Here is an 8339-nt window from a genome sequence, read left to right as displayed (position 1 = left end):
CTATGGAGCTATGGAGCTCTGGTGCTATGGAGCTATGGAGCTCTGGAAGTATGGAGCTATGGAGCTCTGGAGGTATGGAGCTATGGAGCTCTGGAGGTATGGAGCTATGGAGCCCTGGAGCTATGGAGCCCTGGAGCTATGGAAGTATGGAGCTCTGGGTCTATGGAGCTATGGAGCTCTGGTGCTATGGAGCTATGGAGCTCTGGAGCTATGGAGCTCTGGAGGTATGGAGCTATGGAGCTCTGGAGGTATGGAGCTATGGAGCTATGGAAGTATGGAGCTCTGGTGCTATGGAGCTATGGAGCTCTGGTGCTATGGAGCTATGGAGCTCTGGTGCTATAGAGCTATGGAGCTATGGAGCTCTGGAAGTATGGAGCTCTGGTGCTATGGAGCTATGGAGCTCTGGTGCTATGGAGCTATGGAGCTATGGAGCTCTGGTGCTATGGAGCTATGGAGCTCTGGTGCTATGGAGCTATGGAGCTCTGGTGCTATGGAGCTATGGAGCTCTGGTGCTATGGAGCTCTGGTGCTATGGAGCTATGGAGCTCTGGTGCTATGGAGCTCTGGAGCTCTGGAGGTATGGAGCTATGGAGCCACCAGCCAGCACCCTCCGTGGCTGGATCAATGGAAGTGTTTTAGGTACCAGGCAGCCAAAGGGCCGAGGCCTCACGCTCGACCACGCCGGCGCAGAGTTCCAGCCGCTCGGATAAGCTCTGTCACTCACCCGCCGCGCAGCCACCGGTAACGGGGAAATGTCGCCGCCTGGCGGACACGCCGTTGTAAATGAATGGGCTTTCGCACTTAGTGCAATTTTCGCCAACTCTCTGACTGGAGCTATGGAAGTATGGAGCTATGGAGCCACCAGCCACCCAGGCTGGAGCTATGGAGCTCTGGAGGTATGGAGCTCTGGTGCTATGGAAGTATGGAGCTATGGAGCTATGGAAGTATGGAGCTATGGAGCTCTGGAAGTATGGAGCTATGGAGCTCTGGAGGTATGGAGCTATGGAGCCCTGGAGCCCTGGAGCTATGGAGCCCTGGAGCTATGGAGCCCTGGAGCCCTGGAGCTATGGAGCCCTGGAGCTATGGAGCTATGGAGCTCTGGTGCTATGGAGCTATGGAGCTCTGGTGCTATGGAGCTATGGAGCTCTGGTGCTATGGAGCTATGGAGCTCTGGTGCTATGGAGCTATGGAGCTCTGGTGCTATGGAGCTATGGAGCTCTGGTGCTATGGAGCTATGGAGCTCTGGTGCTATGGAGCTATGGAGCTCTGGTGCTATGGAGCTATGGAGCTCTGGTGCTATGGAGCTATGGAGCTCTGGTGCTATGGAGCTATGGAGCTCTGGTGCTATGGAGCTATGGAGCTCTGGTGCTATGGAGCTATGGAGCTATGGAGCTCTGGTGCTATGGAGCTATGGAGCTCTGGTGCTATGGAGCTATGGAGCTCTGGTGCTATGGAGCTATGGAGCTCTGGTGCTATGGAGCTCTGGTGCTATGGAGCTATGGAGCTCTGGTGCTATGGAGCTCTGGAGCTCTGGAGGTATGGAGCTATGGAGCCACCAGCCAGCACCCTCCGTGGCTGGATCAATGGAAGTGTTTTAGGTACCAGGCAGCCAAAGGGCCGAGGCCTCACGCTCGACCACGCCGGCGCAGAGTTCCAGCCGCTCGGATAAGCTCTGTCACTCACCCGCCGCGCAGCCACCGGTAACGGGGAAATGTCGCCGCCTTGTGGACACGCCGTTGTAAATGAATGGGCTTTCGCACTTAGTGCAATTTTAGCCAACTCTCTGACTGGAGCTATGGAAGTATGGAGCTATGGAGCCCTGGAGCCCTGGAGCTATGGAGCCCTGGAGCTATGGAGCTATGGAGCCCTGGAGCTATGGAGCCCTGGAGCTATGGAGCTATGGAGCTCTGGTGCTATGGAGCTATGGAGCTCTGGTGCTATGGAGCTATGGAGCTCTGGTGCTATGGAGCTATGGAGCTCTGGTGCTATGGAGCTATGGAGCTCTGGTGCTATGGAGCTATGGAGCTCTGGTGCTATGGAGCTATGGAGCTCTGGTGCTATGGAGCTATGGAGCTCTGGTGCTATGGAGCTATGGAGCTCTGGTGCTATGGAGCTATGGAGCTCTGGTGCTATGGAGCTATGGAGCTCTGGTGCTATGGAGCTATGGAGCTATGGAGCCACCAGCCAGCACCCTCCGTGGCTGGATCAATGGAAGTGTTTTAGGTACCAGGCAGCCAAAGGGCCGGGGCCTCACGCTCGACCACGCCGGCGCAGAGTTCCAGCCGCTCGGATAAGCTCTGTCACTCACCCGCCGCGCAGCCACCGGTAACGGGGAAATGTCGCCGCCTTGTGGACACGCCGTTGTAAATGAATGGGCTTTCGCACTTAGTGCAATTTTCGCCAACTCTCTGACTGGAGCTATGGAAGTATGGAGCTATGGAGCCACCAGCCACCCAGGCTGGAGCTATGGAGCTCTGGAGCTATGGAGCTCTGGTGCTATGGAAGTATGGAGCTATGGAGCTATGGAAGTATGGCGCTATGGAGCTATGGAGCTCTGGAAGTATGGAGCTATGGAGCTCTGGAGGTATGGAGCTATGGAGCCCTGGAGCCCTGGAGCTATGGAGCCCTGGAGCTATGGAGCTATGGAGCCCTGGAGCTATGGAGCCCTGGAGCTATGGAGCTATGGAGCTCTGGTGCTATGGAGCTATGGAGCTCTGGTGCTATGGAGCTATGGAGCTCTGGTGCTATGGAGCTATGGAGCTCTGGTGCTATGGAGCTATGGAGCTCTGGTGCTATGGAGCTATGGAGCTCTGGTGCTATGGAGCTATGGAGCTCTGGTGCTATGGAGCTATGGAGCTCTGGTGCTATGGAGCTATGGAGCTCTGGTGCTATGGAGCTATGGAGCTCTGGTGCTATGGAGCTATGGAGCTATGGAGCCACCAGCCAGCACCCTCCGTGGCTGGATCAATGGAAGTGTTTTAGGTACCAGGCAGCCAAAGGGCCGGGGCCTCACGCTCGACCACGCCGGCGCAGAGTTCCAGCCGCTCGGATAAGCTCTGTCACTCACCCGCCGCGCAGCCACCGGTAACGGGGAAATGTCGCCGCCTTGTGGACACGCCGTTGTAAATGAATGGGCTTTCGCACTTAGTGCAATTTTCGCCAACTCTCTGACTGGAGCTATGGAAGTATGGAGCTATGGAGCCACCAGCCACCCAGGCTGGAGCTATGGAGCTCTGGAGCTATGGAGCTCTGGTGCTATGGAAGTATGGAGCTATGGAGCTATGGAAGTATGGCGCTATGGAGCTATGGAGCTCTGGAAGTATGGAGCTATGGAGCTCTGGAGGTATGGAGCTATGGAGCCCTGGAGCCCTGGAGCTATGGAGCCCTGGAGCTATGGAGCTATGGAGCCCTGGAGCTATGGAGCCCTGGAGCTATGGAGCTATGGAGCTCTGGTGCTATGGAGCTATGGAGCTCTGGTGCTATGGAGCTATGGAGCTCTGGTGCTATGGAGCTATGGAGCTCTGGTGCTATGGAGCTATGGAGCTCTGGTGCTATGGAGCTATGGAGCTCTGGTGCTATGGAGCTATGGAGCTCTGGTGCTATGGAGCTATGGAGCTCTGGTGCTATGGAGCTATGGAGCTCTGGTGCTATGGAGCTATGGAGCTCTGGTGCTATGGAGCTATGGAGCTATGGAGCTCTGGTGCTATGGAGCTATGGAGCTCTGGTGCTATGGAGCTATGGAGCTCTGGTGCTATGGAGCTATGGAGCTCTGGTGCTATGGAGCTCTGGTGCTATGGAGCTATGGAGCTCTGGAGCTCTGGTGCTATGGAGCTATGGAGCTCTGGAAGTATGGAGCTATGGAGCTCTGGAGGTATGGAGCTATGGAGCCCTGGAGCCCTGGAGCTATGGAGCCCTGGAGCTATGGAGCCCTGGAGCCCTGGAGCTATGGAGCCCTGGAGCTATGGAGCTATGGAGCTATGGAGCTATGGAGCTCTGGTGCTATGGAGCTATGGAGCTCTGGTGCTATGGAGCTATGGAGCTCTGGTGCTATGGAGCTATGGAGCTCTGGTGCTATGGAGCTATGGAGCTGGTGCTATGGAGCTATGGAGCTCTGGTGCTATGGAGCTATGGAGCTCTGGTGCTATGGAGCTCTGGTGCTATGGAGCTATGGAGCTCTGGTGCTATGGAGCTATGGAGCTCTGGTGCTATGGAGCTATGGAGCTCTGGTGCTATGGAGCTCTGGTGCTATGGAGCTATGGAGCTCTGGTGCTATGGAGCTCTGGAGCTCTGGAGGTATGGAGCTATGGAGGTATGGAGCCACCAGCCAGCACCCTCCGTGGCTGGATCAATGGAAGTGTTTAGGTACCAGGCGGCCAAAGTGCCGAGGCCTCACGCTCGACCACGCCGGCGCAGAGTTCCAGCCGCTCGGATGAGCTCTGTCACTCTCCCGCCGCGCAGCCACCGGTAACGGGGAAATGTCGCCGCCTTGTGGACACGCCGTTGTAAATGAATGGGCTTTCGCACTTAGTGCAATTTTCGCCAGCTCCGTGGCTGCAAGTATGGAGCTATGGAGCCACCAGCCAGGCTGGAGCTCTGGAGCTCTGGCAGTATGGAGCTATGGAGCTATGGAGCTATGGAGCTCTGGTGCTATGGAGCTATGGAGCTCTGGTGCTATGGAGCTATGGAGCTCTGGTGCTATGGAGCTCTGGTGCTATGGAGCTATGGAGCTATGGAGCTCTGGTGCTATGGAGCTATGGAGCTCTGGTGCTATGGAGCTATGGAGCTCTGGTGCTATGGAGCTATGGAGCTCTGGTGCTATGGAGCTATGGAGCTCTGGTGCTATGGAGCTATGGAGCTCTGGTGCTATGGAGCTATGGAGCTATGGAGCCACCAGCCAGCACCCTCCGTGGCTGGATCAATGGAAGTGTTTTAGGTACCAGGCAGCCAAAGGGCCGAGGCCTCACGCTCGACCACGCCGGCGCAGAGTTCCAGCCGCTCGGATAAGCTCTGTCACTCACCCGCCGCGCAGCCACCGGTAACGGGGAAATGTCGCCGCCTTGTGGACACGCCGTTGTAAATGAATGGGCTTTCGCACTTAGTGCAATTTTCGCCAACTCTCTGACTGGAGCTATGGAAGTATGGAGCTATGGAGCCACCAGCCACCCAGGCTGGAGCTATGGAGCTCTGGTGCTATGGAAGTATGGAGCTATGGAGCTATGGAAGTATGGCGCTATGGATCTATGGAGCTCTGGAAGTATGGAGCTATGGAGCTCTGGAGGTATGGAGCTATGGAGCCCTGGAGCCCTGGAGCTATGGAGCCCTGGAGCCCTGGAGCTATGGAGCCCTGGAGCTATGGAGCTATGGAGCCCTGGAGCTATGGAGCCCTGGAGCTATGGAGCTATGGAGCTCTGGTGCTATGGAGCTATGGAGCTCTGGTGCTATGGAGCTATGGAGCTCTGGTGCTATGGAGCTATGGAGCTCTGGTGCTATGGAGCTATGGAGCTCTGGTGCTATGGAGCTATGGAGCTCTGGTGCTATGGAGCTATGGAGCTCTGGTGCTATGGAGCTATGGAGCTCTGGTGCTATGGAGCTATGGAGCTCTGGTGCTATGGAGCTATGGAGCTCTGGTGCTATGGAGCTATGGAGCTCTGGTGCTATGGAGCTCTGGAGCTCTGGAGGTATGGAGCCACCAGCCAGCACCCTCCGTGGCTGGATCAATGGAAGTGTTTTAGGTACCAGGCAGCCAAAGGGCCGAGGCCTCACGCTCGACCACGCCGGCGCAGAGTTCCAGCCGCTCGGATAAGCTCTGTCACTCACCCGCCGCGCAGCCACCGGTAACGGGGAAATGTCGCCGCCTGGCGGACACGCCGTTGTAAATGAATGGGCTTTCGCACTTAGTGCAATTTTCGCCAACTCTCTGACTGGAGCTATGGAAGTATGGAGCTATGGAGCCACCAGCCACCCAGGCTGGAGCTATGGAGCTCTGGTGCTATGGAGCTCTGGTGCTATGGAGCTATGGAGCTCTGGTGCTATGGAGCTATGGAGCTCTGGTGCTATGGAGCTATGGAGCTCTGGTGCTATGGAGCTCTGGTGCTATGGAGCTATGGAGCTCTGGTGCTATGGAGCTATGGAGCTCTGGTGCTATGGAGCTATGGAGCTATGGAGCCACCAGCCAGCACCCTCCGTGGCTGGATCAATGGAAGTGTTTTAGGTACCAGGCAGCCAAAGGGCCGGGGCCTCACGCTCGACCACGCCGGCGCAGAGTTCCAGCCGCTCGGATAAGCTCTGTCACTCACCCGCCGCGCAGCCACCGGTAACGGGGAAATGTCGCCGCCTGGCGGACACGCCCTTGTAAATGAATGGGCTTTCGCACTTAGTGCAATTTTCGCCAACTCTCTGACTGGAGCTATGGAAGTATGGAGCTATGGAGCCACCAGCCACCCAGGCTGGAGCTATGGAGCTCTGGTGCTATGGAGCTCTGGTGCTATGGAGCTATGGAGCTCTGGTGCTATGGAGCTATGGAGCTCTGGTGCTATGGAGCTATGGAGCTCTGGTGCTATGGAGCTCTGGTGCTATGGAGCTATGGAGCTCTGGTGCTATGGAGCTATGGAGCTCTGGTGCTATGGAGCTATGGAGCTCTGGTGCTATGGAGCTATGGAGCTCTGGTGCTATGGAGCTATGGAGCTGGTGCTATGGAGCTATGGAGCTCTGGTGCTATGGAGCTATGGAGCTCTGGTGCTATGGAGCTCTGGTGCTATGGAGCTATGGAGCTCTGGTGCTATGGAGCTATGGAGCTCTGGTGCTATGGAGCTATGGAGCTCTGGTGCTATGGAGCTCTGGTGCTATGGAGCTATGGAGCTCTGGTGCTATGGAGCTCTGGAGCTCTGGAGGTATGGAGCTATGGAGGTATGGAGCCACCAGCCAGCACCCTCCGTGGCTGGATCAATGGAAGTGTTTAGGTACCAGGCGGCCAAAGTGCCGAGGCCTCACGCTCGACCACGCCGGCGCAGAGTTCCAGCCGCTCGGATGAGCTCTGTCACTCTCCCGCCGCGCAGCCACCGGTAACGGGGAAATGTCGCCGCCTTGTGGACACGCCGTTGTAAATGAATGGGCTTTCGCACTTAGTGCAATTTTCGCCAACTCTCTGACTTAGAGCTATGGAAGTATGGAGCTATGGAGCCACCAGCCACCCAGGCTGGAGCTATGGAGCTCTGGAGCTATGGAGCTCTGGTGCTATGGAGCTATGGAGCTCTGGAAGTATGGAGCTATGGAGCTCTGGAGGTATGGAGCTATGGAGCCCTGGAGCCCTGGAGCTATGGAGCCCTGGAGCTATGGAGCCCTGGAGCCCTGGAGCTATGGAGCCCTGGAGCTATGGAGCTATGGAGCTCTGGTGCTATGGAGCTATGGAGCTCTGGTGCTATGGAGCTATGGAGCTCTGGTGCTATGGAGCTATGGAGCTCTGGTGCTATGGAGCTATGGAGCTCTGGTGCTATGGAGCTATGGAGCTGGTGCTATGGAGCTATGGAGCTCTGGTGCTATGGAGCTATGGAGCTCTGGTGCTATGGAGCTCTGGTGCTATGGAGCTATGGAGCTCTGGTGCTATGGAGCTATGGAGCTCCGGGGCTATGGAGCTATGGAGCTCCGGGGCTATGGAGCTCCGGGGCTATGGAGCTATGGAGCTCCGGGGCTATGGAGCTATGGAGCTCCGGGGCTATGGAGCTCTGGAGCTATGGAAGTATGGATGATCCAGCACCCTCCGTGGCTGACCGCTGGTGCTCGGGGCCGGTGAACTCGGCACCCGCCTCCGGCGGGTGCCTCGGTGACCGCCGTCGCTTGGGGCCAGTGAACTCGGCACCCGCCTTCGGCGGGTGCCTCGGTGACCGGTTGTCGCTTGGGGCCAGTGAACTCGGCACCCGCCGAAGGCGGGTGCCTCGGTGACCGGTTGTCGCTTGGGGCCGGTGAACTCGGCACCCGCCTTCGGCGGGTGCCTCGGTGACCGGTTGTCGCTTGGGGCCGGTGAACTCGGCACCCGCCTTCGGCGGGTGCCTCGGTGACCGGTTGTCGCTTGGGGCCGGTGAACTCGGCACCCGCCTTCGGCGGGTGCCTCGGTGGCGGTCGGGGTTGGTGCTTGGGGACCGGCTTCGCTTCTGGAAGTCTGGGGGAGGCGGTCTGGTGGTGGTGGCCGACGTTGATGGTGGTGGGGCGGGAAGAAGAAGGTTATAGTCCCCAGCCCGCCGCATAGGAAAATTTTAGGTACCAGGAGTGGATTTTTTTTTGCACCGGCGGTTAGGGGCCGACGCCTTGGTTTGGTGTCCGGGGAAAGTGCCTGCCGCCCGGCCC

Source organism: Syngnathus leptorhynchus, unplaced genomic scaffold (genome assembly GCF_054491065.1).
Source record: "Syngnathus leptorhynchus isolate UIUO unplaced genomic scaffold, UIUO_Slep HiC_scaffold_386, whole genome shotgun sequence".
Taxonomy (NCBI): Eukaryota; Metazoa; Chordata; class Actinopteri; order Syngnathiformes; family Syngnathidae; genus Syngnathus; species Syngnathus leptorhynchus.
The sequence above is the reverse complement of the archived record's forward strand: the minus strand, read 5'-3'. Positions refer to the sequence as shown.